Source organism: Eriocheir sinensis, chromosome 37, assembly GCF_024679095.1.
Source record: "Eriocheir sinensis breed Jianghai 21 chromosome 37, ASM2467909v1, whole genome shotgun sequence".
In the NCBI taxonomy this organism is placed as follows: Eukaryota; Metazoa; Arthropoda; class Malacostraca; order Decapoda; family Varunidae; genus Eriocheir; species Eriocheir sinensis.
Window position 1 is genome coordinate 5,653,860 of NC_066545.1, and position 27,382 is coordinate 5,681,241.

The 27,382-nt window shown below is 42.7% G+C and overlaps 1 long non-coding RNA gene across 1 annotated transcript in view; it reads left to right on the plus strand.

The window, feature by feature from the left end:
- The first annotated feature begins 567 nt into the window (after positions 1-567).
- The window catches only part of LOC127008127 (uncharacterized), a 107,529-nt gene continuing 80,714 nt past the window's right edge, over positions 568-27,382 (plus strand). The window contains exons 1-2 of the long non-coding RNA XR_007760819.1: positions 568-700; positions 9,789-9,933. This is a non-coding gene — a long non-coding RNA (uncharacterized LOC127008127). The remainder of the gene's footprint in view (positions 701-9,788; positions 9,934-27,382) is intronic.

Sequence of the window (27,382 nt, forward strand, 5' to 3'; positions counted from 1 at the left end):
ACGAGGAAGAGTGATCCCACACATACGCCCGCCGACAATTACTCCCTCGCTGGGCATCGCGGCAACAACAAGTGGATTAAAACTCGGAGCTGCACCTAACAAATCAATTTTCGCCCGAGTGCTGAACCGTAAATGCCCATCAATCACTGTTGTCAGCCACTCCATGATTTATTCGCCTCTCACAGCCAGCACTGGTATTTACTTTGGCCATTTTCACCACTTTTATGTTCCTGCGAATTTTGTTTTTCTTTTCTTCCTCGTGCCGGATAGTTTGAATCTGTTTACTTGTTTGCGTCTGTTGTTATGCATTTTTGGGGATGCTGGATTATTTTTTATCGTATATGTTGGTGTTTTCTTGTCTTCAATTTGACAGGAGCTTATTTTTTTCCGTAATATTTGTCTTAGTGCAGTCTACTGTTTTATCACCCTCCATATAAAGGATGATAATTTTAACTCCTCTGTTAATGATATGAAAAAAAAGGTTTCCTCTCTTAGTATTTATTGCTATTTAGTCAGGTATTTTCCTCTTTTATATTCTTATTCATGTTTTCTGTTCTTTCTTCCGGCAGATTTGGACCATAATGTGTGTGCGCGTATGTAACGAACCGTAATGAAAGTGCTACCATTACAACAAGAACAACAACAACAACAACAACAACAACAACGACTACTACTACCACGGCAACCCACAGGAAATAAGGTAAATAAGAAGTCCTTTGCACTGTGTTCTTTATCTGGTTACCATACTCTACCTTACTACTTCCTACCTTACTACTTCCTACCTTACTACTTCTACTTCTTCGACAACGACTATCACCACCTCCACCACCCAAAGGAAACAAGGTAAATAACGAGTCCTTTTTATAGTGTTCTTTATTTGGTTACCTCACTCATCACAGACAACTTCACCGTATTCAAGTTACCCACGCAATAGGCCCCTCCCCCTTCCTCAGCAAGTGCATATCATTGGCCAGTTCAAAGGAAAGCCACGCCTACTCTCCACCTTCGAATACTTGTGATTGGTGGATGCTCGGAAAGGTTATATCTTATTGGTGGCTGCTGGGAAGGCATGAGCGGGGCTTATTATCGATGTTAATTTGAACAGAGTAAATTTTGCCTTCTCCTCCTGCTCTTCACCTTCATCCTCCTCTGTTTTCCCTTCCTTCCAGACGTTAAATTAAAGAAAACGGGAGGCTGGGTGTCGTCCCGGTGTCGCGGCTTGCTATTGGCTGCCGTCGTTGTGTTCCTTAATGCTGATTGGTGCATCTCCTTCATCCTCCCTCAGCCCTATCTGCACCCTTACCACCGCCTCCCATCACTCCTTTCCTCTCCTTCACTCCTTTCCTCTCCTTCACTCCTTTCCACGCTTCCCGTTCTTTCTATCTTCACCCCTTCCTTCCTTCCTTCCTTACTCTCTTTGCTTCTTTCCTCTTACTACCTTCTCTCGCTTCTACCCCCCTCTCCTCTCCCTCCTCCTCCTCCTCCTCCTCCTCCTATTCCTTCTCCTTCCGTCCAAACTCTTTCGTGATTGGTCTAGTTTTAAGGCAAGTCCTCATGGTGATTGGCTGAGATTAGAAGAGACGTGCATGTGTGTGTGTGTGTGTGTGTGTGTGTGTGTGTGTGTGTGTGTGTGTGTTGCGACTTGCTCATTGGTTTCTCATGCGGGCTCTTTTTGAAATTCTCTCTCTCTCTCTCTCACACCGTCCCGCATTCTTCACCATTAAACTCGTGTCCTATCAGTTTGCATTTTTCCTCCTTGCCTCTTCTTCTTCCTTCCATCAATCGCTCCTGCAATTATTTTTTTTATCCTCTTCCTCTTCTTCGTCCTCCCTCTCCTCTTCCATCTCCTCTTTCTTCCTCCTTTGGCGTGTTCCATATCCTTATTTATCGCCCTTCAAAGTTAGTATCCATCCCTTTACATCATTGTCCTTCCTTGCTTTCTCTCTTTTTACCTCTTTGTGAGTCTTTTCTTTCCTCCTTCGTTCATTTTTTCTTCTATCATCATCATCATCATCATCATCATCATCATCATCATCATCATCGTGCTTTTCTTTCTTCCTGTTTTTTTTTCTTTTTCTTTTCCTTTCCTTCTTCTCTTTCATCATTATAATTATCATCATCCTAAAGTTCGTTTCTAAAGTATCCCTATTCTTTTTCTTCCTTTCCCTCTTTTTTTCTTCTTTTGCTCCTCCTCCTCCTCCTCCTCCTCCTCCTTTTCCATGGCCCCATCCTCGCCCTCGTCGTCGTCCTTCTCCTCATCCTCCTCTTCTTCCACCTCCTCCTTTTCCTCCAACACCACCACCACCACAACCATGACCACCACCCACATGCTTCTCCTACTTACCACCGCCTGCTCGTCCAACGCCTTCACTACCTCCTCCTCCTCCTCCTCCTCCTCCTCCTGCTGCTCTTCCTCCTTCCGTCATTCCCCATTTATTACCATTAACGTCTTGATTCCCAGGCGTTCCTCAAGGCGTCCGGGACATTACAAAGACTTATGCCTCGTTAAACGTTCTTGTGCATGCAGTTTATATTCGTGGGGGTGACTCTCTCTCTCTCTCTCTCTCTCTCTCTCTCTCTCTCCTGCAAGTCCAGCCACCATCCCTTTCACTTTTTTCCTCCTTTTTTTTCTGCTATTTTTGCTTCATGTTTTGCTTCTCATATTACTGATGGAGACGTTTTTTTTTTGTAGTATATGTTTTCATGGGTTTTGTTTTGCTTTTTAATCTATTTCTTTTTTATTTTATTTTTACTTCTGTCTTTTTTTTTTTTTGCTGATTTCATTCCCTTCCTTCCTCCCTCCCTCCACCCCTCTCTCCCTTTTTCTCTTACCTCTCCCTCTCTCCTTCCATCCTTCCCTTCCACACTTCATCCCTTTCTTCCTCTGTCCCTCTCTCTCTCTCTCTCTCTTTCCTTTCTTCCCTTACTTCCTCTTTCACTCCTGCCGTCTCCCTTCCTTTCTCCCTCCATGTCTCCTTCCTTATCTCCCTCTTTCCATTTATCCTTCACCTTTACTTCCATCCTTCCCTTTCACATTCCATCCCTTTCTCCCTTTTCATTCTTCTTTACATACCCTCACTCTCGCAGCCGCCCTCCATCTCCATCACTCTCCCTTCCTCTCCCCCTCCCTCTCTCCCTCCCTCTCTTCCCCTTCCTTTCCTCTCGTCAAGGACAATATTTTCTTGAGCTTCATTCCTCCTTCGTCTGGGTTTTTGCACGAGACAATATCCTCTTCGGAAATTTGAAGGCCTCTCTCTCTCTCTCTCTCTCTCTCGAATATTCCTCGATTTTAATGTTCAATATTCTGGATGGCGTGGGAGAGAGAGAGAGAGAGAGAGAGAGAGAGAGGAGAGGAGAGAAGAGAAGAGAAGAGAAGAGAAGAAAGTGCTCAGCTAGAGAACTCTAAATATAGGAAAAACAAAAGGATAAAGAATGAAAAAAATACGCTGAAGTGAACTACAGATGAGAGAGAGAGAGAGAGAGAGAGAGAGAGAGAGAGAGAGAGAGAGAGAGAGAGAGAGAGAGAGAGAGAGAGAGAGAGAGTCATACACACACACACACACACACACACACACACACACACATAGAGCACACACACACTATCATGCCACATAGACGGCCCCACAAAGCAACGGTGTGCTATGCTAATTAACCTAGCGTGGGCCCCGGGGGATAAATAATAATGATGAATACCTGGGCGGCTGGAGTTACCTGTGTTTAGCCCACCTGGTAATTAATCCCGTTTGAAAAGCAGGATTCTAGGTTTTTTGTTGGTCTGGCGAGGCTCGTAATTAATCCTACGGGCCCAGACTGCCTATTAAAACGAATTATTACTATTGTTATTATCATTAGTGCTGTTGTTTTTCTCTTTTTACTTCTCTTTAGGGTAATCTCTGTTTTTTGAATTTCCATAAGTGAGGAAGGAGAAGGTAGAGGGAGTGGATGATGATGATGATGATGATGATGATGATGATGATATGGTGGAGGTGGAGGAAGATGATTGTGATGGTGGTTGTAGTATTATTTGTTTTAAATGGAGGAGGAAGAGGAAGAGAAGGAGGAGGAGGAGGAGGTTCTAGTGGTTTTGGTGGTGGTGGTGGTGGTGATTGAAACGAAGGAGGAAGCGGAAGAGGAGGAGGAGGAAGAGGAAGAAGAGGAGGAGGAGAAGGAGGAAAAAGAGTGAGATGGGATGGAACGTCGACCTCAGAATATTAAGAAGGAAACGGACCATATTGGCATGAACAGGTGTGTGTGGGGTCGCAGGTGTGGGGGAGGGGGGAGGAGGGGAGGGAGTCTGTGAGTTACGCGGGGTACACACACACACACACACACACACACACACACACACACACACACACACACACACACACACACACAGGAATACTTTACTGTTTTCTTTGACTTGTTATTCACGACTTTAGCACTTTGCTGAGACGAGTGTGAGGAGGTGGAGGAGGAGGAGGAGAAAGAGGAACAGGAGAAGGACAAGGAGAGGTAGGAGAATGTGAAGGAGGAAAATTAGAATAAGGTGTAGAGGTAAAAGCATGAGGAAGGACAAAGAAGAGGAGGAGGAAAGAAGAAGAAAAGAAGAAAGGAAGAGAAAAAAAGTGAAAGGAAAAAGAGGAGGATAGTTTTGAAGGGAAATGAGGAGAAAGGTAGGAAGACACCTACCGAACGGGCGCAAGCCACTCCCGGTGAGGTATATATGGGAGGTGAGAAGGGAGCTGAAGCCCTCCAAAGACCCTTTCCATGTCCTCACTAACCGTTTCCCTATTGTCTCACCAACACCGGAGAGTAGTTCAGCATGCTCTCTAAAGACAGATCCTCTCTTTATCCACACCACACTACATTCACACAACATATACACCTTTTCCCAAAATTAAAATTTCAAAATGGCGCACATACACCAAGCCTCGGAGTCCCCGCCTGGGGGGGGGACCACAAATTGCCCCAGGGAGGACTCCCCTTCTGGCTGCCGACCCGAGAGGTGTCTTGATAACTCCTCGAACCTCTTTCTTCTCAATTTCTGCAACATTCGCGGTCTTCGCTCTAATTTTCATTCTGTGGAACATCATCTCTCCTCTAAACCTCACCTTCTCTTCCTTACCGAAACACAGGTTTCTGAGGATACTGACAGCAATCTCTACTCTGTTCCCTCCTACTATCTCTATCCTAAATTTCAATCCAAAGCTGGATGTTGCGCCTACGTGCGCAACGACATCACTTGCTCTCGTGCCCACGACCTTGACTCTTCTGAATTTTCCACCATCTGGTTAAGACTTCACTGTCATTCTATTACTAAATACATCTGTGCTGTTTATCTCTCACCTAACTCTACCAACTATGTAAAATTCTTTGACTATTTGAATTCTAAAGTGGAGCACATCTTGACCCACTCTCCCTTCGCTGAAATCTCCATCCTAGGAGATTTCAATGTTCACCACCAGCTTTGGCTTTCATCCTCTTTCACTGACCATCCTGGTGAACAAGCCTACAACTTTGCTATCCTCAACGACCTAGAGCAGTTGGTCCAGCACCCTACACGTATTCCCGACCGTCTTGGAGATCGGCCCAACATTCTAGACCTCTTCCTTACCTCAAACCCTTCTGCTTATTCTGTCAAACTGTTCTCTCCGTTGGGCCCCTCCGATCACAATCTTATTTCTGCATCCTGTCCTATCGCTCCTGTACACCCTCTGGACCCACCGAAGAGGCGATGCTTCTGGCATTTTGCTTCAGCTCGGTGGGACGACCTGAGGATGAGGATGATTATTGATTCCAGGATAGAGACCCCTCTGTGTGTGCTCAGTGCATCACAGAGGTGATTGTCTCTGGAATGGAGGCATACATTCCTCGCTCTTTCTCTACTCCTCACGCTATAAAGCCTTGGTTTAATCACGCTTCTTCTTGTGCTGTCAATGATAGAGAGGCAGCTCACAAAAGGTACCAGAGCCTTCTAACTAATGCTAATTATGACCTTTACATTTCTGCCCCGGATCGTGCCAAATCTATTCTTCGACTAACCAAAAACTCTGTCATTAATAAAAAATGCCAAAACCTTGCTTTCTCTAACTCTTCCCGAGACTTCTGGCATCTAGCTAAAAACTTCTCCAACTTCACTTCTTCATCTTTCCCTCCACTCCTCAGTCCTGACGGCAACAGTGCCGTCTCATCTATCTCTAAGGCTGAACTCTTATCTCAAACTTTTTCTAAAAACTCCACTCTGGACGATTCTGGGCATATTCCTCCCACTCATCCCCCCTCTGACTCCTTTATTCCTGTTATAAAGATTCTTCAAAATGATGTTTTCTATGCCCTCTCTGGCCTCAATCCTCAGAAGGCTTATGGACCTGATGGAGTGCCTCCTATTGTCCTTAAAAACTGTGCCTCGTGCTGTCACCCTGCCTGGTCAAACTCTTTCGCCTCTGCCTGTCAACATCTACCTTTCCTTCCTGCTGGAAGTATGCCTTCATACAGCCTGTGCCTAAGAAGGGTGACCGCTCCAATCCCTCAAACTACCGTCCTATAGCTTTACTTTCCTGTGTATCTAAAGCTTTTGAATCAATCAACCGGAAGATTCAAAAGCACCTTTCCACTTCTGACCTTCTATCTGATCGCCAGTATGGGTTCCTGAGGGGCGTTTCTGGAGTGATCTCCCCCGCAAGGGGCGTTCTGGTGATCTCCTCCTAGCTTCTTAACTGACTCTTGGTCATCCTCTCTAGCTGTTTCGGTGAAACTTTTGCTATTGCGCTGGACATAACAAAAGATTTTGATAGGGTCTGGAACAATTCTATGCTTTCTAAACTACCCTCCTACGTTTTCTATACTTCTCTAAGTACCTTTATCTCCAGTTTCCTTTCTGACCGTTCTATTTCTGCCGTGGTAGACGGTCACTGTTCTTCCCCTAAATCTATTAACAGTGGTGTCCCACAGGGTTCTGTCCTATCTCCCACTCTTTTTCTGTTGTTCATTGATGATCTTCTTTCCAAAACGAACTGTCCTATCCATTCCTACGCCGATGATTCCACTCTGCATTATTCAACTTCTTTTAATAGAAGACCCACCCTTCAGGAACTTAACGACTCAAGGCTGGAGGCTGCAGAACTCTTAGCCTCAGACCTTACTATTATTTCCGATTGGGGCAAGAAGAACCTGGTGTCCTTCAACGCTTCAAAACACAGTTTCTCCACCTATCCACTCGACACAATCTTCCAAACAACTATCCCCTATTCTTTGACAACACCCAGCTATCACCTTCCTCAACACTAAACATTCTCGGTCTATCCTTAACTCAAAATCTCAACTGGAAACTTCATATCTCATCTCTTACTAAATCAGCTTCCTCGAGGCTGGGCGTTCTGTACCGTCTCCGCCAGTTCTTCTCAACTGCACAGTTGCTGTCCATATACAGGGGCCTTGTCCGCCCTCGTATGGAGTATGCATCTCATGTGTGGGGGGGCTCCACTCACACAGCTCTTCTGGACAGAGTGGAGGCTAAGGCTCTTCGTCTCATCAGCTCTCCTCCTCATACTGATAGTCTTCTACCTCTTAAATTCCGCCGCAATGTTGCCTCTCTTTCTATCTTCTATCGATATTTCCACGCTGACTGCTCTTCTGAACTTGCTAACTGTATGCCTCCCCCCCTCCCGCGGCCCCGCTGCACTCGACTTTCTACTCATGCTCATCCCTATACTGTCCAAACCCCTTATGCAAGAGTTAACCAGCATCTTCACTCTTTCATCCCTCACGCTGGTAAACTCTGGAACACTCTTCCTTCATCTGTATTTCCTCCTGCCTACGACTTAAACTCTTTCAAGAGGAGGGTATCACGACACCTCTCCTCCCGAAACTGACCTATCTTTCGGCCACCTCTTTGGATTCTTTTTAGGAGCAGTGAGTAGCGGGCTTTTTTTTATTAATGTTTGCTTTTTGTGTGCCCTTGAACTGTCTCCTTTGCTCAAAAAAAAAAAGTGAAAGGAAAAAGAAGAGGATAGTTTTGAAGGGAAATGAGGAGAAAGAAGATTAAAAGAGAACGGAGGAGGAGGAGGAGAAGTAGAAGGAATAGAAGAAGATGTAGAGGTAGAAGCACGAGGAAGGGCGAGGAAGAGGAGGAAGAAGAAGAAAAGAAAAAGTAGAAAAAGAAAAAGAAGAAAAGCATAAAAAAGTGAGAGGAAGAGGAGAAGGATAGAGTTCGAAGAAAATGAAAATGATGAAATAATTAATGGTGGAAAAAGAGGAAAAGGAGGAGAAAGAGCAGGGGGAGGATGAAAAAGGATAATAGAAAGAGGATTAAGAGCAAGAGGAGGATAAACATGAGAAAGGAGATGAAGAAGAAGAAGAGGAGAGGAGGAAGAGTGGGAGGAAGATTGCGTAGGAAGATTACCTTGTTCTCTCTTTAACCACTTCTCTCTTTTAACCTCCCTCCCATCTTCCTCCTCTAATTCCCTCCTCTTTTTTTTTTTAACAGAAAGCAAAGGTCTCGTAAGTTCATCGCCTCCGCCTCGGCCCGTAGAGATGAACACCCGAAAAAAAAAAATGCTCATTGACCACAAATGGGAAAAAAAATCGACGAGGTGTTATCAGTTTACATAGTTTCCTGTTTTCGCAATTCGCGTTTTTCCCGTTTCGTTTCACCCACTCATCGCGGCGGGAGATAGCGAGTGTTTTATTTTATCTTTTTTTGTGTGTTGCTTTGTATCGTGTATCAATCGCACTGGTATTTTTCTTTCCCTTGTGTTCGGTTATGGCCGTGTGTTGTGCGTGATTTTATTTATTTTTTCGCTTTTTATGCTGTTGTTGGAGCATCGCCCTGGACCACGAAGGAAATATTGTGTCAGGTTTCTTGATCTGAGAGAGAGAGAGAGAGAGAGAGAGAGTAACGAAGGATTATTTCTGTAATCAGTACTTGTTTCCTCACATTATATTATGGGGAGAGAGAGAGAGAGAGAGAGAGAGAGAGAGAGAGAGAGAGAGAGAGAGAGAGAATCATTCCTTCCTCCTTCTTCCTTTCGTTTTTTTTTGTGAGAGGGGAGTCGTACAAAACTAAAGGTAGTGAGCTTGGCGGCACTATCAGCTAAATATGATAATCCATGCATGTTTTTTTGTTTTGTTTAGCTAGATATAATTTTCTGGCAAGTATCGGCATCGTTTTCTGGCTGTGTGATGCCGTAATTTAACTCATAGCCGCCTTCCCTGGTCTCGACACAAACGCAACTAAACAACATACAAATCATAAGAGCAAATACTTTTTATTTTTCTGAGCTACGCGTATTATAAGGATTCATCGTTTTCTGGTCGCATAAAGCAGCAACTCTCTCGTAGCTGCATCCACTGGTCTTACAATATTAAGCAGTATAAATATTAATCTCAAGTGACCATATTTCTTGATGTTTGAGCTACGCTTATTTTTTTGAATCATCGTTTATTTGTTGCATTAGCCTGCAACTCGCTTATAACTACACCCGCTGGTTTTGCCACCAACAACAACAGAAAGTAAATAAACCTTTCTGGCATATATTTCCTGATCTCGAGCTAAACAAACATATTCCTACTGGGGTGGGTCATCGTTTTGTGGTGGGGCGGGCGCGTAACTCACTCACCCTCCCCGCCACACTCAGCACCACAAACACCGCCAGACAACATAATCAGGCGGCACGCCAACATGTGGGAAGCTAATCTGCGAGCGTTGAAGGAGAGACACGTACACACTCAACGTTTTTAGACTGCGTGTGTGCCGAGGGACTGAGTGAGTTACCGGCCACTTACAGACTCCTTATGTTTGTTCTTAGGTAACGAAACGGGCACACTATACACCACTGAGAACGAGGAGGAGAAACGGGAGGAGAACGGAATGAGAGGATAAGAGGGCAGAGAAGGACAACAGCGACTGAACATAAGCACAGGAAAATGCTGTCCCAACAGATAAGTAAACCAGTACGTTATGTTTCAGGAAAAGTAACGATGGGGTGTGTCAATACTATTACAGGCAATACTATTTTTTGACTTTAAAAAGAAAAAAAAAATCTTTCTTTATATTTTTAAATATTTTTTTTGTTACTTTAAGTTTAGGGCCTGTAAGTGTGAGCACAGTCAAGGATCCAGATACATACTTGTTCAATATTTGTTTGTAGTTGGTTCAGGACCAGGTTTAGGACAGATAGAGTTGCCTGAAGTTGTCATTTTCATGACAGCATATTGTATTATTACCATACAGAAGAATATCTACTTTTATTCTGTTACTGTTTGGTTGCTAACCTTGGTTATTATTATTATACATTGCCTGCCAAGTTAGTAAAGACCAAAGGAGGCTGATTTTTTACCTAGTAAAAAACATATGGCAAGTTGGCAACATTAGAGCAAAATAACTCACTAAACTCAGTACAGTATATGTATTTTCCACCAGTTGGTCAGTCACTGTTCGGAGCACATCATTTAACTTATGGAATATTTTAGGAAAAAAAAGAGTGATTTTTATTTTTAGTAAAAGAATCAATGATTTAATCATTTGATCAAATCAATTTGATTTAATCATTGCCAACCCTGGTTTTATATCATTTATTCGCCATCAGTCAGCTCTCATCGGAGTGTTTTGTTGTTACGGAGATTATTTGCGTGCATATGAAATCAGATTTATAGGAGGCCATAGTATATACAAATTGCATTTAATCAACGCACTAAAATGTTATATACAGTGGTGAAGTACTGTATGGGAAGGTACTTTTTTTTTACAATATATGAAGCTCAGTACTGAAAAAAATAAAGCGAGGGTGTCACTTTTATAACCATCAGTGTAGAAAAAAACAAAAATAGGTTAGTTTGTACCTTTTTATTACAGCCACTACAGTGAAAAATAACTAGATGGGTTTTCTTTTTCTTTTATAAAGTCACCACTGTCAGAAATAACTAACAAGATCGGTTCCTATTTTCCTTTGTGACTACGCTCCGCATTTTCAGAGTGTCACGGTGTGAGTGGGCGCCCGATGTTGTTTGTCACGCCCTCAGTAACGCTTCAAGTAACGAGATTCAACAATAACAACAACAACAAACAGTTGGAGTATTGGCAGTTTGTTATACGTAGCGATGGTCTTGGTGACTGAAGGTGGTGAGAGACTGAATTATTTTTATCCGTTTGTAAAAATAATAAACTTAACTTTGTATCAGAACCAGAAAGCCACATATTTTGCCTTTTTTTTATGGAAACTTTATATTTTCCGTTACACACCCACCCACCCACCCACACACACACACACACACACACACACACACACACACACACACACACACACACACACACGCAACAATACAACACTCAGTTCAAACCCCGACAAAAAAAAAAATACTATTCATTTTTTTATATTTCTTGCCGCTGTGAATGTGGCGGAAAACTGTGAGGCATAACAACGTAACGGCGGCGTGTTGTTGTTGTTGTTGTTGTTGTGGTTGTGGTGGTGGTGGTGGCTGTGGTGCGGTTAGTGCATTTGACTCAACCGCGAGGCCCGGGTTCGATTCTCTGGCTTAATGGATATAGATGGGCATTCTCCTTACACCTACGCACCTTATGACCCTATAGTGAATGGGTACCGGGTGTCAGCAGGAGGTTGTGTCCCGTCCCTCGGTATGATAGTGCGGTAACACCTAAGACGAGTAACCCGAAGGTGAGAACCGAAGGCTTTCAGATCAGGGACACATGAGATGGCATCAGTCCAGGGAAATACAACACAACACAACACAACACAACACAACACAACACAACACAACACACACACACACACACACACACACACACACACACACACACACACACACACAACACAACACACACGCAACACAACACAACGCAACACACGTCATCACGCTGTTATGCCTCCCCGTTTTCCGCCGCATTCACTCCAGCACGAAATATAAAAAGAATGAACATTTTTTTTTTTTAATGTCGGGGTTTGAGCTCAGATGGAACACACAAAAATAGTTGAGCTTATTTTTTTCCTGTGTATGTGTGACGATTGCATAAATGTATTCTTTTTGAGGGCCTGAAATTGAATTTTTATTTAAATGACAGGTGGTGTGGAGAGAGAGAGAGAGAGAGAGAGAGAGAGAGAGAGAGAGAGAGAGAGAGAGCATATAACGTTATGGATGTTTTACACGGGAAAGAGAGAGAGAGAAAAAAAAATGTTTCATCAATCTGTTGGCTTGTATATCTATAGCCATTCACGGGAAATTTTATACATCAGCGAAATGAAATGGAGCCGTGACCTAAAAATGAATAACCATTATATAAATTCCTACCTCGTGACAAAAGGCGGGCAGCTCCCCATAAACCCGTGTTGCTCCCCGCTCTTCCCCTCCCTCTCTCCCTCCCTCTCTCTCCCTCGCCTCCCTCCCTTACCTTGCCTTTCCTTTCATTGGTGCGTCAACCCCTCCCACCCACCTATCCCACCAAACCTCCCCCTCCTTTACCTCCCTGCCTCTACTCCTCTTTCTCCTCACTTCCTCCCCACCTCTCCCCTTTTTCCTCTCCTTTAGTTCCTTCCTCTAGCCCTCTTTCACTCTCCCCTTCCCTCCTTTACCTCCCTACCTCTACTCCTCTTTCTCCTCACTTCCTCCCCACCTCTCCCCTTTTTCCTCTCCTTTAATTCCTTCCTCTACCCCTCTTTCACTCACTCCCCTCCCCTCCTCTCGTCTCCCCTCTCTCCTCTTTCCTCTTCTTCGGCTCCACCCATTTCCACATCTTCCTTCCTTCCCACGTACTTTCCCTCAGTTTCCTTCCTTCCCTCCTTCCCTCTCTACTCTTCCATCTCCGTTCCTTTCAACGTTGCCTCACCCTCCTCCTTTTACCCTCCCCCCCTCCCTTTTCAGGTCCTTTCCTATAATTTCCCTGCATGAATATGGAAGTGTGTGTGTGTCTGTGTGTGTGTGTTAGAGAGAGAGAGAGAGAGAGAGAGAGAGAGAGAGAGAGAGAGGTTATAATGGTTGCGTGTACTAAAGAATATTGTTTAGGGATCGTATCACGTAGAGAGAGAGAGAGAGAGAGAGAGAGAGAGAGAGAGAGAGAGAGAGAGAGAGAGAGAGAGAGAGAGAGAGAGAGAGAGAGAGAGAGAGAGAGAGAGAGCGCCACACCCTTGCTGCCGGGTACAGCGGCCCCATTCATCCTAAAATTTACTACCTGACACTTCCTCCTTCCTTCCCTCCTACTTTTCTTCCTCCTCCGCCACGTCCTCCTCCTCCTCCTCCTCCTCCTCCTCCTCCTCTTCTTTTCGTCCTCATCCTCTTTTTCCTTCTCCTTACCTTATTTTTATTGTATTGTTTTCTCTTTCTTTTTTGGTGATGATAAAGATGAAGACCTTTTTCTGCTACTAATGCTACACACACACACACACACACACACACACACACACACACACACACACACACACACACACACACACACACACACACACACACACACTATAAGGTTGTCAACTCCCTTTCTCAATTTCTGGAAGGAACACAAAAAAGAGCGAAAAAGTAATCTTCTGAGGGTGTGAGAGGAAGGTGAAGAGGTGACGAGGACGAGGAGGAGGAGGAGGAAAGAGTGGAAGAAGAAAGAGTTCGTTGTAAAGTTAGAGGGACAAGTAGGGAAGGAGGAGGAGATTAAATATGCTGGTCTTGGGTGGGGATAGGTATGGGAAGGGAAGGGGAGGGGAGGGAATGGATGGACGGATAGCTATTGTCATGTGATGGGAAAAGTGAGCTAGATATGTTACAGGAAGGAAAGGAAAGTGGAGGGGAGGGAAGGGTAGTAGGGATACCTCTTGTACCGTGGAGGGAAGATTGGGCTAGGTATTTTTCTTAATGCTGCCTATAGCGTCCGAAGAGCCATCCTGCTTCCAGTTGCTCCTCTTGACTGAAGTCGCTGAAGTAAGGGTTGAGTGAAGATCTATACATGTAGGTAATCTTCTGCCACTCGTCGATGGTATGAAAAATCAGCGCATTTCAGTGGGACTCGAACCTGTACAGGATCACCACGCCTGAACACTGACCACTCGGCCACAGCCTCCCCAAAGGTATGAGAAGGGAAGTTTAGCGAATTGATGTGAAGTGAAGGGAAGGAGGGGTGGACTTGCTCTCGTAACGTAAAGGGAAAGGTGAGTCAGGCAAGGTAAGGGAAGGAAGGGTTAGGTGTTATATAGGAACGAAGGAAGGGGTTAGCTGTGGGAAGAGAAATGAGGGAATGTAAGACTAGTTTTGGGAATGGAACAGGGGGGGGGGGGTGTCAGGTGTGGGAAACGAAGGCTAATTAGAATAGAAATGGAAAGAATGGTTAGATAAGGAAGTGTTAACCCTGTTGGAGGAAAAGGAAGGGATAACTAAGGTTGGGTTAGCTTTGTAAAGGGAAGAGAGGAAAATCAAAGTTGGGTATAGGATAGGAAGGAAGAAATTCTTATGTACAGTATTAGAAGGGAAGAAAGAGAAAAAAAAACAGTAATGGGATAGGAAAGGAGAAAGAGTTTGATGTGTGTGTGTGTGTGTGTGTGTGTGTGTGTGTGTGTGTGTGTGTGTGTGTGTGTGAGAGAGAGAGAGAGAGAGAGAGAGAGAGAGAGAGAGAGAGAAGAGAAGAATAGAAAGAGAAAAAGAAAAATCAAGAAAGAGATGTGTAAATTGATGAATAGGAGAGAAGCTGAAAAAACAGACTAAAGAATACAAACCAAGAAAAAAAAGCCGGGAATTCATATTTTTCCCTCTTTTTTATCACCATCTGGAGCAGTTCATCAGCCGTGCGGTACTCATAATTTTGGTCTCCGGTATTGATTTGTCCCTTCCTTTGTTTGTGCGGAGAGAGGAGTGGTAGCGAGGCCTGGTGCTGAAGGCCGGGGTAGGAGGAGGGGTAGGTTGATTCTGGGAGGGAGAAAAGGGAAGAAAATGTTGAGAAAAGAAGGGAAATTGGTATATAGGCTCAGTGGCTATGGCTGGACGAGTATGTTGGGAATAGTAAGAAAGTAAAGGAGAAGAATATGACGGGAAATAAGGAATGATAGTAGGTCTGTTGGAGAAACCAATAAAAGAAAATATGACGCAAATTAAAAAAAATAATCTGAAAGTAAAAAGGATATAGTGTTTAAGAGTAAATAGTAGTTGAAAGTTTGAAGGTAATAGAAAAGAAAATAAGTTTAGAGTAAAAAAATAGGAACAAAGGTAAAGAAAATGTGAAAGAGAGAAAAATAGTTAGCGAGTTTGTAAAAGGCACGAGCAAGGGAGGAAATGAAGGAAGGGGAGGGATACAATATGGAGGATAGAAAGAATAAAAGCGGTTGTATGGAGAAAAGCGGAAAAATAAAGAATGGCAACTGAGAAACGAGAAGAATATGAGTTAATGAGTAGGGAGGCGGTGGCTGAGTGGTTAGCGTGCCGGCACCGCGTTCAGAAGCTCCAGGAGGGACACGGGTTCGAATCCTGGCCGCCGCACAGCTGAGACTTTTTAGTCACCGCCGAGTGGCCTAAGATTACCCACATGCTGCCGTGAAGACCACCCATCAACCCGGACTCTAGATTATCTCTCCAAAGAGAGGCTCAGAGATGAGTTCCAGGGGGCAGCATGAGCCAAAACAAGTTGGCGCCACTACAAACACTCACCTGCGCCAGAACAGCTGGGCCGACCCAAAATCTAATTATAACAAGTCTGTTCACGCGCAGGAGAGGCGTGACAGAGAGGTGACGTCATACTGCCTAGGTGGGTCCGATGACAGAAAACGGAGTAATTGATTGGTGATTTGTATTTTTTTTTTTGTCCACTGTATACTACCTTTTTAATCATACTGTTTTTTCTTTATGAACTGCAAGTATACCATTCTTATCTAACAAAAAATCATATAAGTAGTATGATTAAAAATATTTTTTCTCTCTATACTTCCTGTTCTTATAGTTCAGTTAGTTAATAATACTGGTGAGGGGGGTGGCCAATTTACACTATTATATTAGTAAATTATTAATATAATCATTATATATTTTTGGACTGAAGTAATTACTTACTTAATAATTTTTAATAACTGAGGAAAGGAGTAGACAGGAGTGAGAGAAATGAACTTAGCATATTACACATTACAATGCAATTTGTCATTTAATTAAATAATTCAGCAATGGAATAAAAACTTCTATTTTCATGTCAGAATCTTTATTGTAGACTTTCCTGTTTGCATGCTATTTGTGGAATAATTACCATTTATGTGGCTACATCACAACTTGTGAAGTTGATGCACAGAGTGATGGGCTAATAACATGGTGTACGATATGTAAGTGAGTGTCAGGTTAAATAAAAGTAGCAGTGAGACTTTGACATCTTTAATGATCAAATTAGCACCAAAATGTTATAGAGTGATGTCCATACTGAAGAATTCAGACAGGTTTACACTTGTTGACACTTACAGAGGGGAAACTGTCGTGCAGGACAGGGATTGAAGGTTGTGGGACCAGCACCGCCTTGTTGCAGACTGACTCGGTCCCACGTAACGGACTCAGCCTTTGAAAGCAGCGTGACGTCACTGCGCGAATCCGACGAGATTTTCGCTAGAAGTTACCAGACTTGTTATAATTAGATTTTGGGCCGACCATCAGGCCCCACCGGGAACAAGCCTACCGACGCAATAGGCCGCGACGTGAAAAAAAAAAGAAAGAGGAAAAATAGATCAAGGGAGGTCAACGAAGATTTGATAGAGAGAAGAAGAAAGAGAGAAAGCTACTGGAAAACAAGAGGGAAGAGAGGAAATGCAAAAAGAGAAGGAAGATTGAACTAAAACAAAAATAGCTACATAACACTTTCTTCATATAAAAAAAAAAAAACGTGAGCCCCTCGCTACCACATCTTATTCATTATTTGGAAGTGAATATTACAACGAACGCAGTAGAAAATGACGTGATTACAAGGTGAAATTAATATTGGCGCGCGCGTGAGGGATGCCAGTACTAGAAAAAAAAAGGAGGTATTGCTAGCGAATATTACAGTTAATGAAATATTTGTTTACAGGTGTTATGAAATTGTTTACCTTACATCCGGGTTTCGTTATTTATTGCACATACACACACACACACACACACACACACACACACACACACACACACACACAGGATGGAGATTAAAGGCTCACCGTCATACACACACAAACTATCTAACAAACTAACAAACAAACAAACAAACGCTCGCTTCCAGTTTAATCCGCAAATCCTTTCATCTTGTTAGCGTCTGTGTTCGTCCCGTTTTTTTTTTTTTGGTCCAATGGTTTGTTGTTTCATTTTCTTTATTCTTCAACCATCGAACTATCAAACTGAATTCTGAATGTGTGTGTGTGTGTGTGTGTGTGTGTGTGTGTGTGTGTGTGTGTGTGTGTCAAAATGTCAATGTATATGTGAATGCATGTAAAGTTTAGAATATTTACACAGTTTCTCTCTCTCTCTCTCTCTCTCTCTCTCTCTCTCTCTCTCCATCCGTAATAAGATTTTAATGAAGACTAAGGATGAACAGGGAAAAAACTTGAATATTACTTGCCCTGAAAAGTGAAAACTCTCTCTCTCTCTCTCTCTCTCTCTCTCTCTCTCTCTCTCTCTCTCTCTCTCTCTCTCTCTCTCTCTCTCTCTCTCTCTCTCTCTCTCGCTCTCTCTCTCTCTCTCTCTCTCTCTCTCTCTCTCTCTCTCTCTCTCTCTCTCTCTCTCTCTCTCTCAGCTCCTCTATTTCTTCCGCCATCCCTCCCTTCCTCCCTTCCTCCCTTCACCCCCTCCTTCCCTCCATCACTCACTCTTTCCCTTCAACAGGCCCTTCAATCCTTCCTGCACTCCTCTTTGTCTCCATGCCTCCTTCCTCCTTCCCTTCCTTTCCTTTCCTCTCCTTCCCTTCGACACTCCCTTCACCTCTCCTTTCCTTCATCCTTCTCCTTCCCGTCATCACTCCTTCCCTCACTCCCTCCGTTTATTGTGGTCTTTCTTCCCTCCTCTCCTCTCATTCCTTCTTTCATCTTATCCTTTCTTCTTTTCCTTACTTTGATTTTTCCTCCCTTTCATCACATCATCACATTCCTTCGTTACATACTTTCTCTATCCGTCATTTTCTTCTATTCGCTCCTCTTCCATCCTTTCCGTCCTTCAACCCTCCATCCACCTCCTTCAGACTCTCCTATCAGTCCTTTTTCCATCTCTTCATCCTTCCTTTCATCACGTTCTTTCCTCTTTCCCTTTCTTCATTCCTCCTCCTCCTCCTAATCCTCCTTGTTTCCTTGTTTCTCCCTGTCTCTCTCCCTTCGCATCCTATCATTTCATCTTTTCGTTTCATTTTCTTTATCATCATTTTCCTTACTTTACAGGATATTTTTTGGTTATTTTTCGCACTTCTTTCATTTGAAGCTTCTATTATTTTTCTTATGTCTTGTCCATTTTTATTTCATCGTGTATTTTGCATATTCATTAGCTCTCTTTCTCTCTACCTCTTTGGAATGTATTTTTCTTTGTTTCTTTTATATATATTTTTTCCTACCTCCGTCTTTTATCCTTTTTTTTATTTTGTTTCTTTTCCTCTCTTTCCACCTCAGTTCTTTTTTTTGTGTTTTTTTCTTCCTTTTTGTGTACTGCATTCTGTATATGTGCTCGTTGGTTCTGTTTCTCTGTTTTCCTTTCTCTTCTCTTTCCATATTCCTGTTATCATTTTTGTTGTCTCCATATTCATTCGTTCTTCTGTGGGTTATTTTTTTCACCATTTTCGTTATCTATCATTTCTTTGTCTAATGCATTCTAATATATATACGTTTGTTTCTTTATTTTTTTTTCTTTCCATATTTCTGTCGTCATTTTCATTGTCTCCGTATCATTTTCCTTCATCTACGGTTATTCCTACACCATTTTCATTATCTTTTATTTCTTTGTCTATTGCATTCTATTGTTTGTTTCTTTCTTTTCTTTACTTTAACTTCTCTTCCCTATTTCTTGGCATCATTTTTGTTCTTTCTGTATCATTCATTCTTCTGTGGGTTGCTCTTTCACCTTTTTCATTATCTTTCATTTCTTCGTCTACTGAATTCTGTTGCTTGTTTTTATATTTTCTTTTCTTTAACTTCTCTTTGCTTATTTTTATTGGCATCATTTTTGTTCTCTCCGTATCATTCACTCTTCTGCGGGTTGCTCTTTCTCCTTTTTCATTATCCTTTATTTCTTCGTCTACTGCATTCCATATTTTCTCGTTTGTTCTGTCTCTTTATTTTCCTTTCACTTCTCTTTCCATATTCCTGTTATCATTTTTGTTGTCTCCCTTTCATTCATTCTTCTGCGGATCTTTCTTTCACCATTTTGATTCTCTTTCAATTCTCTGTCTGCTCGACGTTTGATCTGTTCCTCCATTATCCTTTTTTTTCTTTCCTTTCACCTCTACTTTATCTCTGGCGTCATTTTTGTTGTCTTCATATCACTCATTCTTCAGGGGCTTATTCTTCTTACATATTTATTTCATCTTTCTTTTTCCTTTCTTTCTCTTTTCCCCTTTTGGAGGCTTCTCACGTTTAATCGCTTTTCTTCTCTTTCTCTCGCTTTCTTCTGAGCATTTATTCCCTTTGTTTCACCTTTCGTCCTCTCTCTTTGCTCTTCCCTTCCGACTTTCTTTTGTTTCTCTTCGTTTTCTTTCTTTTGATATTTCTGTGTCGAGAGAGAGAGAGAGAGAGAGAGAGAGACATTATCATAACGTTCCGTCTCCACTGAGGACTAGCAAACAGATGTATATTTTATAGTGTTTGGCGCGCTGGGTTACGCTTTTACTCTCTCTCTCTCTCTCTCTCTCTCTCTCTCTCTCTCTCTCTCTCTCTCTCTCGTGTTTCCTGTTTTCTTTCCTCTCGTAACGTTTTCTTATATTTTGTCTTCTGACGTTTCCTCGCTTTTCCAGGAACATTTTTTATTTGCTTTCATTTTTTGTTTTATGTTTTTTTCATTTCTAGTCTTTGGATGTAAATTTTTTTCTGGTATCTCATTTTTTTTTGGACGTTTTATTGATTTTTTTTTTTTTCATTTCTCGTCTGTCCCTGTATAATTTTTGTGGTTTTTATTTTTTCATTACAGTTTTATTTACTTTTTAGGTGTCGATTATATCACTATTAAGTTTGCGTTGGTATTTTGTCTTATCCTTATTTTTTGTCCCTTTTTTATTCCATTTAGCCTTCGTATATATTTGTTCTCCATCAATTTTATTTTTCCTGTTTTCTTTATTTCTGTGTCACTTTGTTATTCCGGTTAGTTTCCTTATTTGTGTTGTTTCATTATGTTGTTTTTTGCTGTTTTTTCTTCACCTGATTTATGGTTTTTCTTTTCTTTTTTTCTTCATTCTTGGCGCGCGTTTGTGTCTTTGTCTTCGCCCGTGTCCTTTCCATTCCGCTGGATTTTCTTCCTCCTTTCTTTTATATCGCTCTCCAAGAACAATTTATGGTCTCTCTCTCTCTCTCTCTCTCTCTCTCTCTCTCTCTCTCTCTCTCTCCGCACACACGCATTTATTTTCTTGTATTAGTACTTTTTATATTCAATTTAATCACTTTTTTCTTAATATTTTAACATCCATTCAGTTAACTTTTAAATGTGTGGTGTTGGTGTTGAATTACCATTTTGTCTCATCATCATCATCATCTTCATGCTTTTCCTGTTTTTTTTTGGCTTCATCCCTTTGTTTTTACTTTCACTCTGGCTTTTTTTTTCCTTTCTCAACTTGTCTTCATTCTTTTCGCTCATCTTTTCTTCTTTTTTGTTTATGCAGTTCATCTTTCATCCTCATCGTTTATATACTCTTTCTCTTCTCTTTCTCCCCCTCCTCCTCCTCTTCCTTACTCCTCCTCCTCCTCTTCCTACTGCTTCTCCTCCTCTTCCTACTCCTTCTCTTCCTCTTCCTCCTCCTCCTCTTCCTACTCCTTCTCCTCCTCGTCCTACTCCGTCTCCTCCTCTTCCTACTCCTTCTCCTCCTCTTCCTACTCCTTCTCCTCCTCCTCCTCCTGTTCTTACTCCTCCTCCTGCTCTTCTCATTGTCATTGTCCTCCTTTGTCCTCATGATTTTCCTCCTCTCATGCGTTGTGCTGTCACTTTCATCCTTGACCTCCTTCCTCTTCCTCCTGCTATCCAGTCCTTCTCCTCCCCCTCTTCCTCATCGTCCTCCTCTTCATTCTCTTTCTCCTTTCCTTTTCCTACTTTTAATCACTTTTTTCTGCCTTTTTATCCTTCTTTCTAATCTTTGTTATTGCTCTTTATCTACTCACCTTTCTCTTCCTACTCATCCCCCTTTATTTTTCCTTTCCTCTTTTCCTTCTCTTCCTCATTCACCCTTTTTTCTGCAGCTTTTGACGTCAGCTTTTTTTTTCCTCTTTTGTATCATCTTTATTTTCTCTTATCCATGTCCTTTCTTCTTCTTTTTTGGCCTATTAGACTATACCGTTTCTTCTTCTCTCTTTTTCTCCTCTTCCCCCTGTTTTCCTTCTCACTACTTTTATCATTCCTTTATCTTCTATTCACTTTTACACTCCTCCACTTTCTTCCTTCTTGTTTTCTTGTTTCTCTGATGATACCGTTCCCTCATTCTCCTCCTCCTCCTTCGCCCCTTTTTCTTTTCCCTGGTATATACTGCATGCGTTTCACTCCTGCTCTCTTCCTCTGGTATTTTCTGTTTTAATCTCCACCCTTTACTTATTTCTCCTTTTTCTCTCTTCCTCTCCTGTCTTCCGCTTCCTCTTCCTCCTCCTCCTCCTCCTCCTTCTATTGCTCCTCTTCCTGCTGGTGGGCGCGTCGCAGGGGGAGCATCCATCAGCGGGTGTCGACGGCTGCTTGCTGTTATGCTCTCTGGTGGGCGACACATCTCCCCGGGCGACGCTCCTCTACTGTTAGCCTGTCCGGGAAGATGTATATTTTAGCGACCTTCCTCCTCCTCGTACTCCTCCTCCTCCTCCTCTTCCTCCTCCTCCTCCTCCTCCTCTTCCTCCTCCTCCTCCTTCCCTTCGTTCCACTTCTCCCCTTCCTCCTCCTCTTCCTATGACCCCTTCCCCTCTGACTCTGACCCCCGACTCCTCCGACGACCTCGACACCGACTCCTTGCTGCCTGGTGTTGGCTCCTATTGCTTGTTGTCCTGTGCTTGTTGTTGTTGTTGTTGTGCACTCTCCTCCTCCTCCTACTACTACTCCTTGTCTCTTCTTTTTCTTCCTTTATTTCTCTTTTCCATCATCTACTCGTTTTTCTTATTTTCTCTCTACCCGCTCTATTTTTCGTTCATCTTTTTCTCTCCTTTGTTGTAATCTTTTATTCCTTGTCTCTTCTCTTTTCCTTTCTTTTCTTCTCTGCTTTGCTCTTCTTCTTCCTTCATCTTTCATTTTCCTTATCCTCTTTTCACTCCTCTCTATTTTGCCTTCCCCCTCTTCTCTTTCTTGTTCCACTTTTCCTCTTCTTTCCTACTGCATTCTCCTCCTCCTCCTCCTCCTCCTCGCTCACGTTCCTCTTCCTTGTTGCACTCTCCTCCTCATGGCGTTCCTTCCTGTAGTTCCTCCTCCTCCTCTTCCTCCTCCTTCATGTTGCTTTCACTCTCCCTGTTCCTTCTCCTCCTCCTTGCTGCTTCTATTCTCACCCTCTTCCTCTCCTCCTCCCCTTCGGCCCTTCTGCTTTTTCCTGGTGTGTACTTCAGCTTTTCCCTTCTGCTCCCTATCTTTGCATCTTTTATTTATTGTTATCCTCCCTTCTTCTTTTATCCTTTTTCTCTTTATCTCTTTCTTTGTTTTCATCTCTATTGTTGTTGTTTGTCACTTCGATATTCACTTTAGTTTTCTTATACAGTTTCAGCCTTTAATTTTAACGGTATTCTTCTTCAGCTGGTATGTTGTTGTTGTTGTTGTTGTTGTTGTTGTTTCTGTTGTTCTCTACCTTACTGTCGCTTGGAGTGCGTGCGTCCATTGTGTGTTGGTGGGTATTAAGGACAGTGAATATTGTTAGGCTCCGGTGTTTACGTCTGTGTGTGTGTGTGTGTGTGTGTGTGTGTGTGTGGGGTCAGTGGAGGAAGTCCTCAATGGATTAACAATAGATTACTTTAACTTGTTAATGAATGCACCCACCTGATGTTCTTTACCTTGTTGCCGTTAATTTTAATCCTTATTGGCGATTGAGTGAATTTTTCCTTTTTATTCTTGTTTGAAATTTGATATTTTGGTTTTATTTATTTCTCCATGCATTTCTCTCTCTCTCTCTCTCCTTTTCTTGAGGACTTGGTGGCTGTCAGGAGAACATGGGAATGATTTTACTGAGGCCCGGAGGAAGGCTGGAGGAAGGAGGAAGAGAGGAGAGAACACGTGATGGATGGACGGAGGAGGAGGAGGAGAGGAAGAAAGAGAGAAGGAAAAAGCAAAGGAGGGAGATAGGAAGGCGTGAAATGATGTTGAGAGAGAGAGAGAGAGAGAGAGAGAGAGAGAGAGAGAGAGCAGAAAAAAAGAGAACGAAAGGGATAAGAAGACGTTGAGAGAGGGAGAAAAACAAAGGAAAGAATGACTACAAAATTAAGAGAAGGATGAGGTAAAGAGAAAAAGGAAAGAATAAATAGATAAACACATAATTGAATAATCCTCGTTTTGATCACTGTAATTGGCTGCTGGAGACGTCTTGTAATACCTGACCTGACCCGACCTGACCAATGGAGTAACCTTTCCCCTTCTCCCATACCCTCCTATGACTATCCTCTTGACCCCTTCCTCCCTCCCTCCCTGTACCCTCTCCCCATGACCTTTATACTTCACATTGACCAACTGACCATGCATATTCATTGAGACGTGACCTTATTCAGCATTTACGCCTCCGCCTCCTCCTCTTCTTCTTCTTCTTCCTCTTTCTGCTTGAGACCACTGCGGGGAGACATGATACTGGTCTTGAAGTGCTGGGGCAAGTTAAGTCAATCAGTCACAAGTTCTTTAAGCTCCGAACTAACCCAATAACTATACGAGTAACGGTTTGGCAGTCCAGGCGAGGCGCGGCACTGCAGACAACGGCAGATCTGGGCCGAACTTCCTTCATAAAGAGTTAATGCGGAAACTATAAACTTACTTAAGGATTTTATTGCTCTTGACTCCGTTCCGACAATATTAAGTTGGTCGTTTCCGTATATATGTAGTGCAATTTTTTTTTTTTGTGTGTGTATTCTGCCCTGTCCCATGAATTGTCTTAGTGCATATATTAGTAATTTTAGAGCATGGAGTCTTGTTATTAGCCGAGAAACTTTATTATACTGCATCCTAGATCGTGTCTTCTCCTCTTCCGCCTCCTCCGTTTCCTCCTTCACCTGCTCCTCCTCCTCCTCTTCGTCTTTGGAGGAGGAGGAGGAGGAGGAGGAGGAGGAGAAAGAAGAGGATTGAGTAGTGCTGGTCTTAAGGGTACATTAGTGAGCAGGAGCACCGGGGCATACTGATGGAAGAGGAGGAGGGGGAGGAGGAGGAGGAGGAGGAGGGGAAATAGAAGTAAAATAAATGAAAAATGAAATATACATAACCGAAGTATTTATTGATAAACGAGAGAGAGAGAGAGAGAGAGAGAGAGAGAGAGAGAGTGTGTGTGGATAAGTAGGTCATATTACGCTTAAACAAGATAAAAGTGGCACATGGGAGGCTGATGTGGGTGATGCGTATTTGGAACGCACACACACACACACACACACACACACACACACCAACCATTGCTACCCAAGTCAAAACAATAACAACGTCAATAACAAAAATACCCCCCCCCCCCACCACCTCACCACCACCACCTCCACCACCACTACCGCCAACAATAACAACAACCTCGATAACAACAGCAGCAGCAGCACACAACACACCTTTTCATACACTCCATTAATTTCACTCTCGCCGCCGCCGCCCCAACAATGCGGAGTCATTCACGCGTCACTCACCTGCTGGCCGCGGGGACGAGCTATTAGTTGGCCAGTCAGCAGGCGCCCAGCATTTGGTAATCAGCGAGTCATACAATCAGTTGGGGGTGTTGAGTTTAGTAGGGAAAAAGTAGGTGGTAAACAGTCAGTCAGTCAGTTGGGGAGTCAGCAGGCGGTCAGCACATGATGATTAGTTAGTCAGTCAGTTAATTGATGGTGATGAGTTCAGTAGAGAGAGACAGTAGGTGGTAATCGGTCAGTCAGTCAGGCAGTTGGGGAATCAGCAAGCGGTCAGCACGTGGTAATCAGTCAGTCAGTCGGGGGTATTGAGTCCAGTAGCAGGCAACAGGTGGTAATCATTTAGTCAGTCAGTCGGTGGTGTTGAGTTCAGTTGGGAGACAGTAGGTGGTTGTCAGTCTGTAAGTTATTCCTTTTTGGAAGTCATCAGGTGGTCAACACGTGGTAATCAGTCAGTCAGTCAGGTCAGTTGGTGGTGTTCAGTCAATGTGTGAGCACCGGGTAAGGGTTAGGATAGGCCAAAGGTATCTTAAAAGTTAAAACACACAACATATGCAATTTTCGGTAAAAAAAAAAAAAACAGAAAAGGAAGAGCTCACTTTGCTGAATAGAAAGTTCATTAGTGTGGAAGCAGGTTTTAACAAATTTTTACTGTACACGAATCTGAAGACAGTCCGGGGTATAGAACTGTTACGTTAAGGGTATCTAAAAAAAAAAACATACTAGGCAGCAACTTATAAATCAACAAAGAAGGAGCTCATATTATTACCTTGAAAAATTTCATTACTGTGGAAACATACCTAATTCAATGAAGTAGGCAAATAAGAAGATTGAGATATAGTTAGGTTAGGTAAAAGGTAGCTAAAAATAGATGACAAACAGCAACTTCTACGAAAAAAATATTAACTAAGAAAGAACAGGATTTATTAGATTTCAAGTTTCATTACTGTGAGAGCATATGCGAGTTTACTGAGTAGGGAGTTATGAAGACCGGATTGTAATAGGTTAGATAAAAAGGTACTATCTAAAAATAAAGAATAGACACAAATTTATAGCAATAATGAAAAATGTTCGTGTTATTAGATATTTTCATTACGAGGGGTGCATTTATGAATTTATTGCGGACATAAATATCGTGACAGGGTAAAATTTAGCAAAACCACGAATTTCAAGTTTTAGTAAAAATGGACAATGGTGAGTTTGGGAGACGGTCAGCAAGCAGTCAGTTAGTAAGTAAGTAGGTGGTAGTCCTGTCAGCAGTATCTCAGTCAATAGGGTCAGTAAAGTCAGTCATGATTTAACTATTTGGTCATTTAATTAGTAATCAGTCAGTCATTCAGTCAGTCAGTAGGCGAGTGAAGTAAGAATTATAATACATGGAAGTCAGTTTATTAGTCTAAGTCAGTCTAGTAAGTAAGTAGATGGTAGTGATTCATTCGTTATCCATATATCTTGTTTTGTTCCTCTAATTTTAATTCGCTTTTTTTCCTCTTTTCATTCTTTTTTTACCTCATCTTTGCTATAATTTCCAACATCAATTTCATTATTGTTCTCTCGTGCCTCCCAAGTGTCTCATCCTAATCTAATCTCTTTTGTCTGTCTTGTGTCGTCATTTATCTTTTTCTCACAGTTATTTGTTTCGTTTCTCTTATTTATATCTTTTAGCAGACACACATCTTCCCTCCCGCACGCATCCAACAACCCACACACCTACACAAACACACACACCACACCACACCACACCACACACACCACACCACACACACACACACACACACACGCACATACATACGCAGTATATCGCCCCTCGGGGAGTCTTCAGCTCACATCTCTCTCTCTTCTACACACCCTCCACGCGGCACCGAAGAGAGATTTATATCGGGAGTCCACAAGTCCGCGGGTCCAAGTCGTTTACGTTTGCCAAAGTTAAGATTTGATGCTTGAGAGGAGTGGAGTGGGAGTGAAGAGGGAGTGGAAATGAAGCAGGAGTGAAGTGGGATTGAAGTGGAAGTGATGTAGGAGTCAAGCAGGTCGTGGGGTTCTGCTTTTTTTGTTTGTTTATTTTTAGTTTGTTTTTGTTTAGATATTAGACTATACGTGATTATATAAGGGTGGATATTACACGAGCGCGCGCACACACACACACACACACACACACACACACACACACACACACACACACACACCTTCCATAGCCAACAGAAAGGCCTATTTACTTCTCTTTCTCTCTCCCTTTTATCCCTTTATCCCTCCTTTACTTCCCTCCCTTACACGAACACAACCTTCCTCCTCCTCCTCCTCCTCTTCCTCCTCCTCACTCTCTAGATTGTCGAAAAATCCTTTAGTCTCCCTCTCTTCCCTCCTTTGCTTCCCCTCCTCTCACACCATTCGCCTCTCCCTCTCTCCTCCTCTCTCTCTCCCCCTTCTGTACCATTTCCTTTCTCTCTCCTCCCTTTATCCCTTTGGTTGGTAATGTTGTCTCCTAATACTCC